The following is a 22561-nucleotide window of genomic DNA, read 5'->3' on the forward strand; positions in this document are numbered from 1 at the left end:
TAGGCCTAAAAGATTGAACAGGTGTTTTTTAGCCTTTGCACTTTACGGCCCTAGAAAATTTTAATTTGGAAATAGCCCAGCAAGTTCAGCCTTTGAGTCTTTCCTTACTTCAAAAAGGAAAGTCACTCTTTAATATTATGGTAATTGGGTTTTAATATTAAACATTTTAAAGGCCTCTCTTAAGCCTGAAGAGTTTCTCAGAAGGTTTGCCACCTTCTTCTAGCTTGTGAAAATGCAGATTCCGACTCCTCTCGAGACCCACTCAGCCCGACTATCACGGGGAGGTCTCAGAATTCGATTCTGTAACAAGCCCTCCAGCTGAGTTTCGTGCTTGCTCACAAGAGTTAGATTTGCTCCAGGACAGGGCAAACTTTCTCTATAAAGTAGTGAATAGTTTAGGCTTTGCAACCCTATCATTGTAGCATGAAAGCAGCCATAAACGATATATAAAGTAACGGGCACGGCTGTGTTTCAATACCCTCTACGTCAGGCGGCGGCGGATTTGGCCCTTGGCTGTCATTTACTGACCCTTGCTCTAGGATCTTCCGAGGGCTGCACACTTAATGGGAGTCCTGCTTTCAAAGGTGTTTGTGCTAAAAGCCAACCGCTCACCTAGATATCCCCTTCAGTCTGGCCTGAGGACAGGCAAAAGGAGACTTATGCGCTGGTAGGTAATGGGGGGTGGGTGGATTATAAATGATTTGCTGGTCCATCGGGTTCTGATTAACACATTTGTTGAGATGAGTTTTGAAGTGGGATAGGACTCTCCTTAGCACCCATCTTAATTGTGGATAAGGTGATTTCCTGGTTGGGAGGCTGGAATAGAAGCGAACAAGGTGAACTTGGATTTGTTTTGAAGCAGAGCCTCAGGTTTTTCTTGAGAGAGGAGACAGAAGTTTGGTATTGGTAGGGGCTGGTTTGAGAGGGACTGTTTCACTTCTTGTTCTCAGCCCTACTTGCTGCATCCGTCCCTTCTGTGGGACTTCCTGCTCTGTCTCTTGGACCTGGCTTTTGGAGCCAGGCAAAGCCGCCCCCACCCTCAGAGGGGTGCCCTGACTTCAGACAACGTTGAACTCTTCTGTGGGAGTACATGTATGCCCAATGACTTGAGTTTCCCTTGCTGTTTTCAAATGCCACCACGGCACGCTCTGTGTTACATCTGCCGCACCTAAGTTTTCAATGTTTTTAAAAGGCTTTTGACGTGAAAGGGGGCCCTGTTCTGTCAGTGTCAGCCCTAAGCAGTAGAGAATGTACTCTCCTTGCATGCTTCCTTGTGTTATGTTGGATAAGGGGTTTTGACTGTCCCAGCTGCATCCATCCAACCAGATTCTGAGCTCTCCTGCTTCCCTTGTTCCAGGATTCTGTTTCCCCAAAGAGTTTGTTTTGTTTCAAGTTTTCTTTTTATGTGTTTAAGGAAGAAATTGCTCCTCTGGACCATAGCCATGAATGCACGGGCTAATGTGGCTTTCAGAGCATGTGTCTGTTCACAGCCCCGAAGCCTCGCTTCTTTGTGTTGCAGCAATCCCTTGCTATTATCTTATTTTCTGATTTCTTTTGAAGGGGTAATCATGGTGGCCAATTTGTGCATTTTATGATTTTAATTCAGTTACGCTCACACTGCAGCTGGAAACATAATGGCACACACACCTGAGTTGTTCTCTTTGATTCAGCCTTAAAATCTGTGTCCCACATGATTCCAGTCTGTATATTATGGTGTCATTAGCTTGTGTCACTTTGCGGTGTCATTGTCATTGCGTGTTATCAAATACAAGAACATTTTCTTTTGATATATTTATACCCACTTCCAAAACTACTTTGCATTCATGTATCACAAAGTGATTTAAAGACTTCTCTAGTTCATTGTTGTTTATTTTTTCAAAAGCCTTGGCTTTTATATATTTTTTTAAATATGAAAATTTATGCCTTGCGTCTGTTGTTTGCCATTTTCTCTCTCGATTTTTTTTTTAAAATGTCCTTTCCAATAGATTTTTACTTTTCACCCAGAAAACATTTACACAGTGCTTTCTATAGGCAACAAATGTCCCTCTAGTCATTGACACGGACTTTTGCTTAACCTGTTCCCTAGAGGTTGTGCCTTCTCCTTTGGTTGGAGCATTTGGGGTGAGCATTTCTGCAACCTGGTGAGGGCTTAGAAGACTTGGAATCGGGAGTCAGAAGGGTCTGGGTTGTCAGTGTAGCCCTGACCGCCTGGCCAGGTGACTCAAAGCTTCAGGCCCTTTCTCTGCAACAGCAAAGGTGATAGTACCTTTCTGGGAGGGCGTTGTACCTCATGCATGTAAAATGTTAGCTTATGCCTGCCAGGGAGTCAGTGCCCTAGAAGCAGGAGTTGTTACCATGATAACGAGGAGATGCGGATGAATCCTTTCTATCTGCTCCACAACCAAATCCCTTCCCATCTCCTGAGAAAGAAATGCCATCTCTCTGAATATGCCAGTTCTATGAGCCCTGCCTATTTTGAACCGGAATGCTGTGATTTGTTACATTTTCAGCTTGCAAATTCAGGTTCTTTCTCTGTGGCTCACTATTTTGGGTATTGGACCCACAGTTTTTTCACAAGAAGGATTTGGCAGGATGTGTTCAGTTTCCTCAGTTTCACTCCTTGTAACAGAAACGGTAGGTGCAATAGTCACATTTCGTGGCCAGGTCCATCCAGGGTGGGGGTGGGGGGAGGGTTCAATCCTGTTGATGGTGGAGGCTCCTTGGGCCCTTTTATGGCATAGTTAGCTTTGGAGAATAATCCTGTCACTGCACTTGATCCTTCCCATGGTAAATCTTCTATGGGAGTGTAGTTTTTAGGGAATGTCTTTACTTTCTCTAGTACAAACCGTACAACATGGTGGCAATGCCATTACAAAGTCGGTGAAGGACCCAAGACCAAATCGTGTGGTGGGCATGGACTATCCTAATTCAGGCTCTTGTGCTTGCTGCTGAGGTGGCCTTTTCTTAATTTCACCAGTTCCCTGTGGGGCTGGCTTCTTGCTTCTTGGTCCCAACATTTATCTTGAACTTCAAGAATATGTTGCTGCTTATATAACTTATGAGCCACGTACACTCTCAAATTTCAACTCTGCGAAAGTGGTGGAAAATTAGGTGAGAAGAATTTTTTTAAAAAAAGGATTACCTTCTTTAAAAATATTACCTTATTTCCACTGATCTGTCATCTGTTTCCATGGAAATAGAATTAGGAGATAGTTTCTGACGATCGCTTTCAGGCTGGCTTCTGATTCCCATTCCAGTTTCCATAGAGATGGAAGCAAAGGGGTGAAGACAAGGTAGAAAAGATTCCACCAAGTGATGAGCTGCCATGGGACTGTGGCCCAGACCCTCCTCTGGGGGATCCTGTGTGCTCAGTTGGGCCATGAACTCTCTGTAATGCTGGTATTTGCTGGAAGCTCAGGAAATACCCAGAAAATAGCCTTCACGGTAGCAGGAGAGGGGCTGATGTTTTCCATTTCTCTTTGTCTTCTAGAAGCTTTAGAGACAGCTTTGCCTCTCCTGGATACTTAGGATTGTCTTCTTTTTAGACTCGTCTCTAAAGCAGTTGAGATAATCAGGTATTGCTTGCCCGGCAATCTTGGTATCTCTGGTCTCCCAAGGTGGGCGGGAGGAGAGAAACCAGCTTTTGTCTGCCAGGGGTTTGGCCTGCCTGAGTCCACACATGGGCAGAAGCTTTCAGATTTTTTTTTTCAGAAAAATCTGAAAGTGGCACTGTCACAAACTGCGTTTTGCTGTTTCTGGGGGCTGTTTTGGTTGTTTACCTGGAAATTATGAAATTACCTTTATGCTTTTACTTAAATCCAGTTGGTCTGCACTTTGAACAGAACAGTTGGTCAGGAGCCCATTAATTGATATCATTAGCAGAAATTATCTGTCAAAATAAAAAATGATGTCCTTTGAAGAAAACAGTTTTAAAATAAATAAGGATGGAATGGGATGTTTGAATGGGCTTCTCCTCCTCTGAATCTGGGGCTTTCAGCTCTGAGCTACAGAAGGGCAGAGTCTGGGACCTTAACCCCCTTGGTGAGGGGTTGGTTTCCAGCATCTCTAGATTCTTCTGTTTGGAAGGCACTTTCGGTGCTGGTCTTGAAGTATTGTTTGCACAGCAAGCTTGTTTTCTGAACTTAGCATGTAGCTTGGTTTTAGTTGGTGGCTGATGGTACCTGTCCTGTGTCCACCTGCACGGTCCCCCCTTTTTGGGAGAGGAGGGGAAAGCGATGGCTTGAAGTGCTCCCCTGGGAGGCTGTACATGGGTCATCCTGGGAAGGGCATGAGAAACAGCCTTGAATCTACTGAGGATTAAACTGCTTGACCCAAAGTGGGAATGCTAACACTTGCATCTTGGGTCAACACGTCAGTAACTGTGTGTAGGTGGACATGTGTAGGTGACTGACATGTAGAAAAACTGAGAAAGCCAGACCTTCAGGCAGCCTTGTTCTCTTCTTGCTCCCCAAGGAAGCTGCTCTTGGGGGGCGTGTTCCCTGTTCTTCCACCTGGACACAGGTTGATCTTGACTCTCCAGGATGCTTGTCTGAACGGTCTGCACCTCCACTCTCCTGCCCGGTGGTGAAGGAACCTCACCTTGGTGGAGTTTCGCTGAGATCCTCTAAAGTGCTTCAGATGGGTCTACAGGTTGGGCCTCTTTCAGACCAGGCCCATCTTATTCTATGCCATGGATTTTCTTAGCTTTCATTTCTGAGAGATTCTTTTTCTTTTCCTTTTCTTCCCATTCTATGTTTTAACTATTTTTTTTTTGCCTTTTTGTTGAAACTTGATTAGGAAAGGAAAAGGAAAATCATTCATAAATATGGATGTAACATGAAGAAGAGCCTTAGCTTGGCATAGTGACTATGTTTCTGAGACCCTTGGCCAATAGTGCTGGGAGCTGGGTGGAGTGTGGAGGCTCTCAGGTTATCAGATGGGACCATGTGTAGGTGTGTGTGCTGCACACTTGCTCTGTGCCTGGTGGGATGCCGAGTGTGACCTCAATGCCCAGGACCCTGAGTGGGCATGTGACAAAGACCTGTCCTGTGAGTGAATGAACGTTACCATCTGCATTTCACAGAAAGAGAAACTAAAGCTCCTGACTGTCATGAGACCAGCCCTATAAACCCCAAAGCCACACAGTCCCTGAGCTATGTGAACTCACTGCTGAAGTGGAGTCCACCCAGGCCTCCTTCAGTCTAGGGAGGTCCCAGCTCCTTCTGTCCACCAGCTGCTGATCCCATCCCCAGTCTCATTAACAGCTCCCTGTATAGCTATAGTCCTGTCTTCCTTTGAAACCCAGGTCATGTGTTGCTTCCTCTTTGGAGTCTTCCAAGAACCATGTCTGACTCCTGTGTCAGCGGGTCTGTCTGCTCCCCTGCTGATGTCTTGGAGTCTGTGTGGTCAGTGAGCCTGGAGCAGGGGTATGGCATGCGCTGAGTCTGTGCTTGTCTGTCCAACCTCCCAGCCTGGGAGGTTCTTGAGGGCTAGGTCTGCATCTTCCACCCTCACATTTAGCAGGTGCTCAGGAAATGTTTGCAGAAGGAAGGCCTATAGATGTTAACTCTGAGTAGATTCTGTGAGCTAGCAAGCCATCTGGTTGACCCCATAGAGAGGAATAACAGAAGTTTCCTACAGCCCCTGCTCCTACCACATATAGCTGGGGTTGTCCTTCTCTGTGACCAGTAGTTGGTTCTAGCCTGAGTGGAAACAGCAGAACAGCTGACACTTAAAATATTCACCCCTCACTTACTGTATAAAAGGGTTTGATTGTAGGGTCGTTAATCAAGCTGTCAGGTAGAACATGAAGGTCTTATTTATTATATAAGGAGGTACTTTATAAAGAAATTGAGGTGTAGTGATGAATAGATACTGGACAGCAATTATGTTGCTGCTATTAATCAAGATATTCATATTAGCAGTAACAGCTACCGTGAGGGATTGTAAAAGTAAATAAACTTCCCCAAGGATGAATTATACCATTTAATGATTAACATCCTATTAAGGACACTGGGTGTTTACAATTAGACTTTTAAAAAAGTAATAACTCTGCATTTAAACAATAGTTATGGTCAGGCATAACAATAGAAGGAGACATTGTTAATTACTTTCAGTTAATTCTAAATAAATTATTGGGTTTAAAATGTACGCTCCTATGAAAATCTGTCCTAATACAGAAAGTCACCTGACTTCCTCAGTGTCACAGCTGATGGGCAGGGTTAGGATTTGAACCTAAAACCTCTAATTCAGAATGTTTTTCAAGTGCTTTGTCATAAAATGTCTTATTTACTTTTTAAACAATTCTTGGGAGCTGGCCCAAGTTTCACATGCATTTTATTGAGGAGGAAGCGGGTTGTCTGTGGACATGGGCATTCTAGTTGATCCTTCTGTCCCTGTGTTCTCGTGCCAGGGGCCCCTTGGGGCAGGGGAAAGGAAAACTGTGGATGTCCTGGGCACAGAGTCTGGCACATAGTAAACTGTCAGAACACGTGAGCTGCTTTTTAAATGATGTTTTTAGTGGTTGAAGCAAATATCTAAATTTGGGAGCTGGTTTTGATACTTCAAATAATCTGGTGGGCTTGAAATGGTCAATAAATAAACTCTTCTGGAAATGTGTTTATAGGCAACAATATTTATCAAAGTTAGGCTTTATTTTGCCCCAAAACTGAAGTTATAAAGTAATTTTAATGCAAATACTTTCTATGCCAGGAACTGATGAAAAATGAGGGTGTTTTGGGTAAGCCACTTAACAGTACAACATTTTCCGACACTCACCAAGGAGAGCTCATCAGCATTCAGTAACCCCGTCAGGGTGGAAAAGTCTATTTGCTTTAAATGAGATTTTGTTTGATTGCTATTTTTATTTTGAAAATGCAATTTTAGGTTTTTGTCTCACATAATAATGAGTTTTTTGATAAATATTGTCACCCTTTATTATAAGTGTAAAGGAGAGGTAACAAACAGCTTTCTGCAATGAGATCATGTAATAAATAAAATCAGATGCTGGGAGTCCGCTTGTCACTGGCATAAGTAAATACATTCCTTCTTAATGGACAGAGGGGAAGAGCATGCTGGTGTAACTCTGGAGAAATTTGATGCTGCCTTTGAAAATCCAGAGGCTGAAGTCTGAAATGAATGCTCCTACCTTATTTGATTTAGAGTGGCTACAATTAGATAACTTTCACAATTAATTCTGCCTGGGTTTCTGGTTGCTATAGCGGAGGGCTCTTCACATGCTGGGGATGAATACTGGGGAAGTGGGCCCTTGGCGATCCCTTCCTCACTATAGGTTTCCTTTGGGATGGCAGAAACTGCTTATCGTAGCACAGGACAGAAAATAAATCCTGGAAGCTCCATAGAGCTCAAGTGACAATTCGAAAATAACAATCAGAGCAGTGAATAGAGGCTGAGACACAAATTCAGTTAACAAACAGAGGAGCTAATCTGTCAGGCATTGGTTGGAAAACCTATTTCTGAGTTTATTTCACAGCACATTATGACAACATTTCTTTAAATCACAATTCATCTCCATTTAAAAAATATAATCTACATGTTCTCATGGGAAATAATCCAGAGACAAAGCTTCCCTATTTTTTTTACCCCCTGAAGTTGACCTTGTCCTCCCAAAGAACATTTTAGCACTGTGAAATGTAATTTACTTATACCCAACGAAATTGGAATAAAAACCACCACAGTTACCAGTGAGCAAGAAAGTGAAATTGGGTTTTGGAGAGTTGGGGATTAAAAAATGAATTATTTTTGCTGTTCAAAAAATAAATATACTGAAGGAGATGCAGGGAGACTCCATCTTTCCATAGTAGTTTGTACCCATTTCTGATTTATAGCGCAGTGTATGTTGAGGGTGATGGATAGTCCTGGAGTGTTTGGTCGTCTCCCTCCTGGCTCAGCTGAGGTGACCCTGGAGCCTGGGAAGGAGAGGCAGCCTGCTGAGAGAGTCACAGGGCTGCTCCGGGGGCAGGGCTGGATCTGATCCTGGTCTGTGTGCTTGGAGGCTGTTTGCCAGGGTGCCATTTGCCTCTCTAAAACTTTTCTTTTCGGGAGGCCTGTAGGTTTTGTTTTCTAATACCTCAGTGCATTGTGTTCTCTGTTTCTAGGTTCACATTTACCTGAGTTTAACAGAAACCATAAAATAAATAACTTCAGCAAAGACTTCAGCAGTGACTGATGGGAGCACTTCTCTTGTCTTGGACTTACTTCATTTCAGTTCAGGGAACGTGGAATTGCCTAGCCTGTAGAGTCACCTCCTTTTTCCAGGGCATCTGTCCCTGTGCATTTGTGATGGTCTTAGATGAGACTTAGCTGTCACAGGTCAAGTTCAAAGGGGGCGTAGTTGTCGTGAGCACAAGAACGTGTAGTTGTCTAATCCCTCTGAGTGCAGGACACCAGTGTGCTTACAGAGCTGGAGAATAGAGTGACCAGAGGTTTTGGCTAGTTGGGGAAAGCCAGAGCCCAAAAAAGGTCAGTCTGAACATTTTCCACACACAACAGACCCTTGAGGGCAGATGCTGGGGCCTTGGTGTTTGCCCCATCCCCAGAGTATGCTAGGCATTCATTCCTTATCTGAGTGGATACCATCCACTCCTGTGATTGTTCACCATGTGCCAGGCTCTGTGCTAAAGTCTTATGGTCCCCCTCCCCTTCCCCAATTTCAGAGGCATAGACACAAAGTCTAAGGGTCTGTCTCACCAGCTCCGAGTCTGTATGTCTGGATTCAAATCTAGGTTGTGCCCAGCACCAGGAATAGGAGAACAGGACATTTGTGCTCCCTCGTATAGTCCCCTCTCCACCCCGCCTTGATTTTCCCTTGCCTTCATGGTCGATTCCTATCTGAAATGATAGGAATGTGGAAGCTCTTTATGGTCTATACAGGTTATTATTACACCAGATGGAACTGAATCCATTTTGGGAGATGAGCACCTCTCCTAACCATGTTTCATGTTCAAATCCCTTCTTGGCTTGCATTTCTGTTTTTCCTTTGAGAGTAGTGAGAGGTTTTCTCTGGAACTGGGATTCTGGAGTTTTCCAGAGCTAATAGCAGCATGCTGCAGTATTTGTTTCTGTCAGCAACATTCTGTGTCGGTGAGAATCCCAGCCATTACCACCAGATCCAGTGAGGAGAGTGACTTCTAAGTTGCCGGTGACTTAGGCAGACAAGCTCTGGGTGGAGACCATTCATTGGCCATGGTATTATTAATACCCCGAGGGCCTGAGCCAGAGGTCCCCATGCCTTGGACATGGGAGGGTTTTTTTTTTTTTTTTTCCTGGTAGGTTCTATTCATAAATGTTGGAATTCTTCTGTTCACAGGACAGTAATGAACCCATTGGTTTCAGAGGTGAAGTAATGGAAAAACCTGTTTCAGTACCACAAAGTTGTGATTCTTGTACTTTTTAGGTTATAGTTTTTCCAAATGGCTCGCTGAATCCAGAGGTTTCCAAACTATGCTTTGTCCCGACACACAGGCTCTTTTGGATACAAAAAGAAATACGTATGTTAGAATTAAATGACTTTCTTGCAAAAAAAGGGGATCTTCAACAAAAAGAGTCTTTTGAACAGATAACTTTGGGAAATTCTACTTTCTCAATTTTTTTCTTGGCAGTTGTTCATTTGCATATTAAAGGCTCTGAGAAGTCCTGAGAAAGAAACCTGTTTAATTTTGCCTCCTGACATTTTCCAACCTTATTTACCACCCCAAATTTTAATTTCCCTGAAGCACACTTCTCGAAATGGGGTTTTAAATACTTAGAAGTCAGTCACACAACATCTAAAGGTTAAATTATATTTATTCACAAGCTTTTTAGTCTACGGATTCAAAGCCAAATCCTTTACATTAGGGATCAACAAACTTTTTCTTGAAAGGTCCAGATAGTAAATATCTTGGACTTTGCAGCTGTAAGGCCTCTGTTGCAATTCTGCCATTATAGTATGAAAGCACACAGAGACAGTACATAAACGAATGGACATCGTTGAGTTCCAGTAAAACTTATTACAAAGACACAGGTGGCAGGCTGGATTTGGCCTGTTGGTCATGGTTTGCCCGTCCATGGTAGATCCCTGATCTCCGATTACTCTACTACACACAGTCTGTGCTGTCCCTCTGGCCGTAATGCATGTCTTAATTCAACAACTCCTACTCAGTCTTCCCCCTGGAGGCCTTCTTGGACTCCCAGGACAGCTTGAGACCTATCCTCTGCGGCCTCCTCTATCATAGCCCTAAGGAATGTGCTGTCAACACTCATTTCCTTCCCGGGTTCTGGCCCAACTGCCAGCTCTTGGGGCAAAGACGTTATTACTAGTGTGTCTCTTCAGCTCAGACAATGAGGACAGTGTATCAGGCACACTGCAGGAACTCCCTGGGAGCTTGTTGAATAAACATGGTGTTGTGATAACTTGATACAGTGTTTCGTTTGGGGAACTCTTAAGAGTTAATTGTAAGTACAGCAGGAGGAAATGCTCTTTCCAAACAAAAATTTCTAGTTTCCCCAAGGACATGGATCATTTGGATGAAGCTGGGGATGAATTTCACATCCTCCCAGGATATATGCTTCTTAAGCAAAGAAAGGAAGAAATGAGGCTCCTGTGCATGGTGGTAAATTATGCATGTGGAACAGAAAAGCTGAGTGAAAATGATAATTTAGGGGGCAATGGGGAAGTATTTGAAAGATCTGAAGGCGTATTTTTCTCCTTCTTTCTCCATGTATTAGAGATTAAATGATATAGACCTTTTTTCTCTTTTCACCCAGGCCTTTAAAATATTTTTTTTCTTGCAATTTCTCTTCATATTACATGACTGCTCTAATTACATCTCTAGTTTTAAGATAATAGGACTGCATTTTTAATGTGCTCTCTGCTGTATCTGGATTTATGATGTCTCTCCTTCCTTACGCCTTCTGGAAAAAAATTTAACTGAGTTAATATTAAAATAAAGTAGGTGAATTAAAAGGGAATGAGCCTTTAAAAATCTCAGATCCAGCCCAAGTGCTTATTCAATGTCTGTCCTCTCCATCTCTGAAATCAAGATAGCCCCACTCTCACCTGCCTCCTTGATGGGACGCTCTACTGACTTCTAGGCATTGTTGCAATCCTAAGCTAGCCTGGTGAGGGGGAAAAAGGAAGGCTGGCCTAACATCCCCTAGAGTCTGAAGTGCATTCATCTAGAAGAGACATCATGACTGTCCCAGAGTCCACTGGTGAGAATCCAATAGTCTCTCAGCAGTTTGGCCCCCTTCTGCTGCTGTCCCTAGGAACACTGCAGGGTGTAGTGACTTTCCGAGTCCTGGCAAGCCAGGCAGGTCCTATCTTGAAGCCATTGCTGATGAATGGGTGACCTTGGGAGAGTCACTTGACATCTTGGCCTTCAGCCTCCAGATGACTCCATCTGTGTCTGGAGTGACTGATTGCCCTCCTTGGTTGTTTTCGGTGTTAGCAAATAAAACTCCATGTACCCATTTGAATATTAAATACCACCATGTCTGTGTCTCACTTTGATCTTATAGGAACTGGGCAGAAGGAAATTACAGAGATTTTAAAACCTTGACAATTGAAATAATTGGATACCATTTTGTGTTCTTATAAGTCCTTTCTTCAAGGAGCTCATATTTGAATAAAGGAAGTGAACACACAAACTCAGAACTGCAGGGCTAGGGGATAACAATGTATAAATCACTGTGGGGGTGTGGAGGAAGGCATCACTGCTTGTCTGTCTAGAATGGCAACTAGGCAGGAAGGGCTTCCCAGGTGAGGTCACGGTTGACTTGGATGTTTAAGAATGACCTGATATTCACTATATAGAGGGGCAGGGTACCAGACATTCCTCACAAAGAAAGTAGAACTCCCAAATAACTGTAAGGCCCACAGATACAGCATCAGGGTAATAACAGGGGTTCGTGCTTCCCCAATCAGCCACCGAGAACATTTATAGCTATGGAGCGTATGTACTGGGAACTCATTATATAGATTGCTAAACGTAGGTCATGGTTGTGCTTGTTCCATCTTTTTCATTGTTACACTCACTTTTATCAAGTGTAAAAGATGAACTAAGAAAAACGGAGTAGCAGCATTACCTTGAAGGGACAAGGCTGCTGAGGTGATGATTCAGCACCGAGGACAGCGACACACAGCCTGGCCAGCTCCAGGATCTGGTAAATGCTCTGTTGATGATACCATGGGTGTTGAATGTAGTAAGGAATGGCATTCTTTGCAAAGAGTCTGTTCCCCATGCCTTCAGGACAGTACTCAAGCCACCTTTGACCATCTGTCATAGGTTAGGATATGATACCCTTCTGTTGGAGGCCAAGTACCTGAGTCCATATTCCCTTGGTAAGACAACTTGAAGTTAGAATCAGACCATAAGGGTTCTCCTGCTCCTGAAACAAATGGAAGTCCATGCTTGCTATTTTCTACCAGACAGTAGTCCCAAGGTAATAGTTTTACTCTCAATTCCTTTATATATGAGGAATTTCCATGCCTTTTCCAGGTTGTAGATAATGGACACAAGGGCCCCTTCTATAATGTGATGCACAGATACCAAATGTCCAAAATGGCTAGTTTTTCTGTTTATCAGTTGAGTGACATTAGTAGTGATATTAGCTTCCAAAATGTATAGATGCTGGAGTGTCACTCATTTAGTACTTGGCAGGCTACTCCGCTGTCATTTGTGGTGTTTGTCCCCCCAGCAACTTAAGATAATGGATTTGGCCTTTTACTGACTTTGACAAGTAAATAGAATTTTTCCACCCTTCTCCCAATACGTCAAGCCTCAGCCAGAAGTGAAACCAAGGTGTCTGAGCCTTCGGCATGACTCTGCATATTTTATTGGAAACCTTAGCTAATGTAACCCCTTTATATTTACTTTGGAAATGAGGGCTCAAACTTGTTGAAAGAATCCTTAGATTTTATGATCATTAAATTTTGATTTTCCCATTCCACCTGTCCAGGTTGTTGACTGGAAGCCTTTGCATATGGACTGGATTCCCTGAAGAGACCCAGTGGAAAGTTATATTTGTATAGTCATAGCTAGAAGGATTAAAAAGAGGCTTTTCTTGAAACCAGCTTGCCAATCCCATGTGTGGTATCTCTAGTCTGAAAGAGTTTGTGTCTTTAAGATACAATTTCATATGAATATTTCAAAACAAACAAAGAGTTAATTGTGCTCATGGACTTTTGCAGTTTGGCATAATCAGGGACAGCTTCACGAACGTGTGTCCTGTGCAGTCACACAGAGCCCCACACTGAGAAGAGCTCACCTTTGCTTTAACACTCTACTGCCACCTTGAAATTCTTAATCACCCTTTTTTTGTTTAAAGATTTTATTTATTTATTTGACAGAGAGAGAGAGAGAGAGAGAGAGACAGCGAGAGAGGGAACACAAGCAGGGGGAGCGGGAGAGGGAGAAGCAGTCTTCCTGCTGAGCAGGGAGCCCGATGTGGGGCTTGATCCCAGGACCCTGTGATCATGACCTGAGCTGAAGGCAGATGCTTAACGACTGAGCCACCCAGGCGCCCCTCTTAATCACTTTTGAATAAGAGGTCCTACATTTTCATTTCACATGCAGTTCCATAAATTACATAGTGCTGGGCATAATCTAGTGAGGAAAGAAAATAACAACTAGAGTACCAGGACTTGTAGAGACTTGATGAGTTCTGAGTCCATAGAGGTACAAGGGATTTTAATAGATGTTCTATCCATAATAAAGATTATGTAACTGTTCTCCGTGGTAGTTAGCTTTAGCATAAGGCCAGGGAATGGTAGAACCAGATTTGAACACAAAGGCAGTTAGTGGTCTTGTGGGTCTCCAGGTGGCCTTATTCCTCACTCCCCCATACCTCCAACCGTCCTTTGAGATCTAGAGCCCGGGAGGCAACAAGGAGGGGTCTTTGCCCTGCCAGGAGGCACTCACTAGACCAATGTGCTGTGTGAGATGGAATGAGGAATGCTTCTTACTCAGCTTTAGGAGGAAGTTGTGTGGGGCTGTGAGAGTTTGAGGAGGCCTGCTGGAAGCTCTTCCCACCTCACTGGGCATGAAGGAAAAGAAGGAAAGCCAGAGGCCCAACCTCAGCAGCTGGATTCCACGGGCAGGCCTGTCTTCCCTATTAGCTGAATTTAGGCCCTCTGTGCCTTCACCTTAGAGGGTTTACAAAGAGAACTTTTTATTCTTGTGTCATGAAGGCTAATGCACACACATAATTTTCTACTTTTTCGTCTTTATGTGTAGCAATCCATCCTCATAAATTCTGTTTCCCCCAGTATTTCTCACTGGAGGTAGGTTATTACAAATTGTTAGCGGTAGGTAAGGTGAAGTACCTAGAAGGAAAGGGCAAGTGTTTCTGAAAATCCTCTTCCCTGTAGAGAAGGCAGAGAGGTAATGGGTGGATACAAGGCTTAGGACCTTCTGCCAGTGGTTCGAAGGTTATATTCTAGGTGAGTGATGCCTCTCCCAGTCCTGCCATTGGCCCACATGCCACTTTCCTTCTTCCTGAAATCTAGAGATTTAAAACCTCAAATCTTTGTAACTTTGATTTTAGCTCCAGCTTAAATCTCAAGCATGTCACTATCAGAGGTCCTGTCTATAGAAAGCTTTGAATGTGAACCTCAAAGTCGTCCTCCTGGTGTGTTTTCTCATCTTTTTTACAATGACACCATTGGCAGTAAGCCATTGTGCTTCCAGGCAAAGCAAATTTCTTTCTTCTTACACTCCCTGTAAGATCATGTAAGATTATAAGTAAAATGTTCTAGCAACATTTTCCCAGCATCTATTGCAACATCAGAGGTGTTACAGTCCGGTAGACAGAACACAGAGTTGGAATCCATAGAGCTGGATTCGAATTCTGACACTACTATTTGGTAGTCATATGATCTTGGGCAAAACATTGAACCTCCTTGAGCCTCAGTTTTCTCATCTATAAAATGGGGACCACTGTCTAAAATAAAATAAAAGCCCTTCAAGGACTATCAGTGGGACCAAAGCAAATAATATCAGAACCTGGTGTGGTGTGTGGTGTCTGGTGTCTGGTATGGATTGCTGCTTGATCAAGGTTGGTGGAAGCTGAAGAAAAGGTTCCGTTTACTGAGTTGGATTTGTCTTAGTGACAGTGAACTAACTCAAAGACAGTTGTGGAAAACTCCTGTGGAGTTCACATCCTACTTTGGGGAAATAGAGGATAACCCCAAAGCTTAGACATAGCAGCCATTTCCATCCTCTGAATGACAAGCAGAACTCAAGCAGCTTCAACAAGCAGGGGCTGGTTTAGGGGAAAAACCATTGTCTTTTTGTAATGAGGGATCACATCGGATTAATGATTTTAAAATGAGTATTGTTCTGCCTCCTGGCCATATTTAATGTTCTAACGTCTTTCTTTTTTTTTAAACATCATCAACAGCGATATTACCATAATACTACTTCGTTTAGTATTTTTGGTTTTACAATCATGCTGAGCCATCTAAATCGTTAAATGGACTTCATAATCTGGTATCCAGGGAGCTCCTTGGAAAGAGAAGTGCTGTTTTTTTGTCTGTGTTTTCACATTGAACTGACCGAGTACATGGAACTGGGTGTCACATTCTCTGCACGTGTGTGTGTGTGTGTGTGTGTGTGTGTGTGTGTGTGTGTGTGTGTATTTAGTCTCACTCTGGACAGTTTGACTTTGAAGAGCTAGGTTTGGGACTAGTTATATAATTTCTCTGGGCTTCCGTTTTCTGATATTTGGGGATAATGATGGATAATGATACTGGCCTCCATAGGGCTGTGGTGGAGAGGAAGAGAGAATGTAGGTAGAATGCAGAGCCAGCAGACGATGAAGGGCCCCATAAACATTAGCTGCTGCTCTTGCTGATATTATTATGCAGTGATACCTCCTCTGCTTTTTCTACCCTGAATTTGGAAGTGGAAGGTTCTAGGATGCATTCCACATCGAGGGGCTTTGTTTGGAGGAGTTTTTGATTTATTTGGGACCTGTCAGCTACCTTCTAGTGCATTCATGTTCTTGCAAGTTGTCTTTAGAATGTTGTATGTCATTGATAATGATAAAACCTGGTATGCAGTTTTTTTTTTTTAATTCCCTGTCAGTTAGCAGTGCCAAATGATTCAAGAGTGGGTGGCCCTCCATCCTCCCACTTCCAGAAAGTTCTTTTAAAGATTACTTGGGGGTGGAGGGGAAGACTTCTCTTTTTAACAAAAATGATGTGTTTTGACAAAAATATATCACTGTACTGAGTTTATGCTAAATGGGAAATGCTTACTGTTACAAACAATGGTTATTTTTTCTTCTGCAAAGAGGACTTGTTTCCCCATGCAACATGTGGGTGACAAGTTCTGACTGAGGCAGGGCAAGTGTGATCTGTACACGAATCTTTGGTAAAATCATGGAAACCACAGCAATGCCCAAACAGACTCCTGAAACCTAAAGGAGTGTGTGGGAGTCCACAGTGTGCACATGCTTCAGAGTATCGGGGTCTCAGGTCCCAGCACTGCCTCCAATATGGGGTCTTTGGTTATGTGGCCATGGGGAAGTTACTGCCTTTCTGTGCCCTGGCTTCCTCTTATCTAAGATGGGAGAAGGGTATCTACCTCACTGGGATGTTGAGGGCTTAGGGTCTGACCCATAGTCAGCTCACAATATATAGGAGCTATCACTAAATTCACAGCTGAGAAGCAGAGACCTGATGGTGGCAGTATCTCCCAATTGCCTAAGTGAGAAACCCAAACCCAGTTTTCTTTCCTGTGTCTCTTCTACTTCATCTTTCCAACGTTTTGTCTGGAATATTCCTCCTGGCTGCTTACCACATGGAGGGAACCCTTACCAGTTAAGTCTCCTGCCCAGCCTCCCTGTCTCTGGTTGTGCCTCCTTTGACCCATTTCCCATACAACCGCCAGGTTGCTCTGCCAGCAAAGCGCACCTGACCCAGTCCCTTACAGCCAGCTGTTGAACCTCACAGGACTTCAGAATCAGTTGGGGAAGTCACCTAATCGCATGTTCTGGGGCCCCACACCCCAGACTTCTAGTTCAGCACATCTGGGTTGGGCGGTCCAGCTGTTGTTCCAGGTGGTTCTGATGCGTGAGTTCTGGGCTGGAACATTGACCCATGAAGATCAAGTCCAAGCTCCTTAACACACTTCCTCAGCCTGGCTTATTTCTGTGCATGTGTCTTTGCTAGGGCATCCACTCTATTCCCTGCCTCTGTTTCCCCTTCCATCTGGCTTCTGTGTTTTAAGATTTAGCTCTGAGAGAGACTGACACAAAGATGCGATGACAGAGATAATCAGTATCTTATCTAGTATTCATGGAAGGCTCATCATATGTTGGTGGAAGCTTTTACAAGTAGTAAGCCATTTGGTCCTCACAGCCCTCTGAGCTCAACACAGTTCTTGTCCCCACTTCCATAGATGTCGATGAAAGTGAGGTGTCAGAAGTTTGGGTAACTTGTTCCAGGGCCTGTGGCCAGTGAGTGAGGGAGGAGTCTAGGTGATCCAGGGCTCAGCCGGGTGGGTGGCAGAGGCACCTTCTGTTGGGCTTCTCTGCAGTGCTGGCTCAGGCTTTCACAGTGTCACAATGATTGGAGGACACCATTGGCTTTCTGTGCAGGGCTCGGAGATACCGGACATCCTCCAGGGAGCAGGTCAACCCTGTTTATGGAGATATTGTCCCCTATCCCTCATGAGTAGCAGATATTCTGCTGGATGTTCGTGCAGATGAAAAACCTGATCATAATGATTTGAGCCTAGAATCTAATCTAAACACACTTTTAAAAAATTTTCTGGCTTTAATAAACACTGAGTTTTCCTGGAGCATGAGCACCATAAATCATCAGTAATTATTTGGTGTTTTGGGGGAGTCACATCACTGAGGGCAACATTAATAGCCATTTAAGACACACCTGTGTCCACCTGCACTGGGAGCTGTTGAATTTTTGGTGATTCTCAGTAGAGGGACAAGCATCTGACTGTTTATGTTTTTTAGTGTAGCTGTGCCTAAGTGTTTACCTACTGAAATACATAGTACTTTATCATAAACACTTGCGTTTGATTCTCTTTTATGTGATAGGTCAGGAATATTACTGATTTAAAAAAATGTTATATGTTGATATTATCTGAATTTCATTTCAGGGTAGTAAAGGAGGCATCCCAAAATGATTGTTTAAAAAGGAGGTCTTTCGTTTTATCAGATTAAGAATACATAATCTGGCCTCTGAAGGGATAGGAGGGCAGTGAGTTCCCGGGACAGACACCTGGACACTTACGGGGTAGATCCTCATAGGAAAGTTGTTAAAATACAACTTGAGTCTGGAATGCCTTTGCTAGACTCTGCTTCCCTCCTGCCTACACATCGTTGCCCTCCCAGTTCTTTTTGAGATGTTAATTTGTTGCTATGAAGATTATCTTGTCACTGACAAACGGAATCTGGAAGAATCAGCCCTTCTTATAAAGTGGTTCCTATGGTATCTGCAGGGCTTTGTCAGTTTGCGAGTTATGAATATTTATGTCTTGGAAAAAATTCCTCATTTAAATTGCATTTTCGGTAATTTCCCACTTAATTTCACATAGAAAATAATGACATTTCCAGCCTCTGCCCAGGTGAATGTCTTCAGAGATGGCAATTTTTGCACATGGGCTCAAGGGGCATCAGGATTTACCGAATTCGAAACACAGATGAGGTGCTGCTGCCTTGCAGTTGCTTCAGTAGAATAATGCAAGTGCCCAATACATTATCGATGGAAGATAAATGCCAGACATGATTATGGTAAATTAGACCTTTTGCATTATTTATGAGATCCAGTGTAGAACGTGTTTCACTTTTCCCAATTAAAGTTTATATAAAACCCATTGTGGGACTTATTAGTAAACAATTTTAAAATTTATTATACAAAGGGCCAAGTTTGAAAGGCTGTTCTAGCTCAGGTTCTCCTCATCTCCATTCATGAGCTGTTAAGTCAGAAAAGAGGATATGTTAACAATGTTTGTGCAGTCCTGGAGAAGTTGAACGTGGGCATGGCAGGAAATGTCTTCACTGTGGCCGAAAGTCTGCCAGTCCCAGCCATGGTTACTTGAGCATCTACAGGATTGGTGTTGCCATCTGCAGCATGTCCTTGCCCTCCTCAGTTCCCAGAGACTATGGTATGCCTGAACCCAGTGTGGATCCACATTTGGCACTTTTTCCATTTCAAAACTTATCAGAAGTTCTTTTTATTCATTCATTCATTCATTCATTCTGGTACCATTTCCCCCTGTCTGGTCTTACACTGATCTCTTGGGGGGAAGCAAGGAGGATGAGCTGGTGGATAAAATTCCTTCCTTGAGCCGTGTGTCATCACAATGGGAAGTCATCATGATGACATCTTACACTTGTTTAGGATCTCACAGTTTCAGAACTGCTTCTATGTGTGAGCATCTCTGATGCACAGGCTGTTGAGAGGAGCTGTCCCACAAGCAGATGTGGACCATCGAGGGACCGTGGCTGAACAGGAGCGGTCACTGAGCCCATCCTTTACATATTCATTCCTCCATTTCCTGGTTTCCTGAATATTCTTTGGTGGGCCATGTCTGAAACACCTCCTTTCCCATTTCCCCACCGTCTCCAACCTGAAGTTAAAAGTGTCTAGCCTTTGGGGTGTCAGAGACTCACTTGAGAATCACTTTCTCTATGAGGTGAGGATCTTGGGTTTGGGTTTTGATTAGGTGAAGTGATATTGTTTGTATCTTTGGACACATTCACGATGAAAGTCAGAACAGCATGTGTGAAGTTCCAAGGAAAGAGAGACACCAGAAGCTAAATTGGTGCCTCTTTCTTATCAGACTTTTCTTTTTTTAACCTAAAAGATCTAAAAGGCTGGTTCTGTTCTGTACCTGTACATAACAAAGAAGAGGGTGAATCACTGTCTTTGTGTTTCTTTGTCTGTCTTTGTCTTTGTAATACCTAAAAGAGCCCCCATCCTAATAGGCTCCTTGTGGCTCCACCAGTCTGACCACAAGAGGTCTCCTGCAGTGAACCCACTGTTGCCGGAAAGGCCTGACTTATGTTTGCCGGTGTAGCCTTTCCAAGAGCTTTTTAAAGTGTGTTGAACCCTCTTCATGCCAACCAAGTAGGGCCAGCAGCCTGGTGTGAGGCCAGAGCCTCTGGCTTCCTGTGACCTAGGGTATTTCTGTAAACCAGCTGGAGGCTGCTGGCTAGCCTCCCTCAATAGAGTGTTGATGGGCCAGCCACTCTGCGGGGCTCTCTTTGCAAATTTATACCATTTGCTCACTTTTTATGCTTCAGTTCCAGTACGTTTGGACAATGAAATTAAACTGGCCCATTTCTAGTGCATTAAATGTCTTTGTTCTCCTGCTTTGGCACTGAGCCTCACGTGGAATTGTTTAAAAGGAAGACTCTCTGCTTGGGAGCACAGTGGAATTCAAGGTTTCATATCTGTCAGTTCAAGACTGTGGTTTTTCCCATCAGGGCCAGGTGGTGACTGGCTCCCTGGGTTTGCCCGGTGGCATCGTCTGCAGCCCAGGCTTAGAGAGGCCTCCCCTGCAGCTAGATCCCGAGTGCATCGGTCTGGTTGGCGCCATTCATCAAAGCCTCTGTTCTTCGACTGATTTGCCGGTACTAAGTGATGGCTGGGAGCTCCTAAGTGCCTGGTTCCTTACATTTGTTGTGTAATAGAAGGCCATTGGCTTTATGAAATTTATTGCATTTCTCTTATTCCTATGCCCCTACCTTTTGTTTATGCCTCTCTTCTTCCTTTTAAGCCCTTAGGTTCCCTCTTTACTTCTTCTTGACTCCCCTCCTCAGGCTAATGATTATATTTCCTGTTTTGGTTTTATTATTATTATTTTTTTATTGTGGACATCTTTAAACACATACAAAACAGAATAATAAAGTCTTCCAAGTTCAACAGTTCAACTCTTGGCCAACCCTGGTTTCATCTGTACCCCCACTATTCCCCTCCTCTGCCCCCTGCATTACTTTGAGACAATTTTCACATATTGCATCATTTTATCTCTCAGTATTTCAGTGTGCATCTCTAAAAGAGAAAGACTCTTTCTTGCTTTCTCTCTCTTTTTTTTTTTGATGAAAGAATCTTAAAGGACATCACGGAAACTTGATTCTTCTGAGGCTGTTAACTGTCATTAAAAGCAACATTTCTTAAAGTGAAGTATACAAGGTGACTGAGGTGGTATGTCATAGTTAAAAAAGTATTATATATTCGTGTTCCTGAGTATACTATATGTATGGTAAGTGATACTGCTATTCCATTTGTGATATTAACATTAATAAAGTAAATCAATTTTAAAGGAAAAATATTAGGTAAATAATAGCAGAGGACAGGGGGTCAGGAAATTATGATCTGAGGACTAAATCTAGCCTGCTGCTTGTTTTTTGAAAATAAAGTTTTATTGAAACAAAGTCTCTCTCGTCTGTTTACGTATTGTTTATGGCTGCTTTCATTCAACGATGACAGAGTTGAGCAGTTGTGACAGAGACTGTCCTACAAAGTTGAAAACATTTACTACTGGCTCTTTACAGAAAAATGTTTGCTGACCCATGGTATAGGAAGTAGGAGGATAGAGCTTATATCACAACCTTGGCCCATAAATAGCGAAATGTGGGAAATGCCAGTCAGACCCAACCGCTTGCTTGCTTTGTGTCTGCTGTAGCTGAGACTCAGATGTAGCAAACTCAGGGGTTTGCTGTGAGTCACACATTTGGGGGTGGTGTGGGGAGTTCATTCTGTAGCCCACTCTCTCAGCTCCCATCCCTGGGCTTTTCCCACCATAAGATCCTGCCCCAGGCTTTGTCCTGTTATCTCTAAGCATTTCACATTGGTCTCCTGTTGGGCAGTTGTTCATTCCAGAGCAGACATAATTTCTAGTTTTTAGTAATTTAGTATAAAATGCTTTGTATTAAGTCTGTGTTGCTGTAGCCCCTCAAATTATTATACTGACTAGGAGAAAAGTAATTTCAAAGACATAAGAAGGGTATTTGTGAAGTTGAATAATTTACCACCAAATAAAATACACTGAGGGCTTCTGAACATAGAATGCTGAGCTGATGTTCTCTGTGATATCAATTTCATCTCCTAGCTTTCGTGGCAGACATCCAGCTGGGAGGAAAGCACCAGGTAAAATAAAATGTAAAAGATCTTTAGCATGTACTTGTGATTTTCTTATTTCAGTATCCGCTCCTGCCATAATTGTCAGAGCAGGTGCAATGCTGCAGGGAGAACTGTTCCTGGGTGTTATATTTCATATTGTTCTGTTACTTAGGGTCCAATAGCCATGAAATTATATTGACCCATAGACTTTTTTGATGTTTTCCCATTTTTTTCACAATTTAGGCAAGTATTTGGGAAAATAAGAATATTCTCTGGCTGAGATTTCAAGATTTTGGTGTGAAAATATTTTCCTTATCGATAGTTCAAAATTATTATATTTTGCGGGAGACACAATTTGCTAAAATGAGTCTGTGCTATACTTTGAAATGTGCAGTCTGATTTGATAGCCATGGGGCCACCTCTAGCTACAGAGTACTTGAAATATGGATGGTGTCCATGGAGATGCTG

General features: G+C 43.2%; 1 protein-coding gene and 1 long non-coding RNA gene across 7 annotated transcripts in view; both read left to right on the forward strand.

Annotated features, from left to right (window-relative positions):
• LOC113918429 overlaps positions 1-13069 on the forward strand; it is a 29235-nt gene extending 16166 nt beyond the window's left edge. The window contains exons 1-3 of one of the 2 annotated variants that reach the window (XR_003518556.1): positions 3393-3575; positions 12045-12162; positions 12958-13069. This is a non-coding gene — a long non-coding RNA (uncharacterized LOC113918429). Of the gene's footprint in view, positions 1-3392; positions 3576-12044; positions 12163-12957 lie in introns of those variants that run through there. The other variant, XR_003518557.1, reaches the window with a different exon arrangement.
• Positions 1-22561, forward strand: part of CACNA2D3 (calcium voltage-gated channel auxiliary subunit alpha2delta 3) — an 891383-nt gene that overhangs the window by 50046 nt on the left and 818776 nt on the right. The window lies entirely within an intron of this gene.

This window comes from Zalophus californianus, chromosome 1, assembly GCF_009762305.2.
Source record: "Zalophus californianus isolate mZalCal1 chromosome 1, mZalCal1.pri.v2, whole genome shotgun sequence".
Lineage (NCBI taxonomy): Eukaryota > Metazoa > Chordata > Mammalia > Carnivora > Otariidae > Zalophus > Zalophus californianus.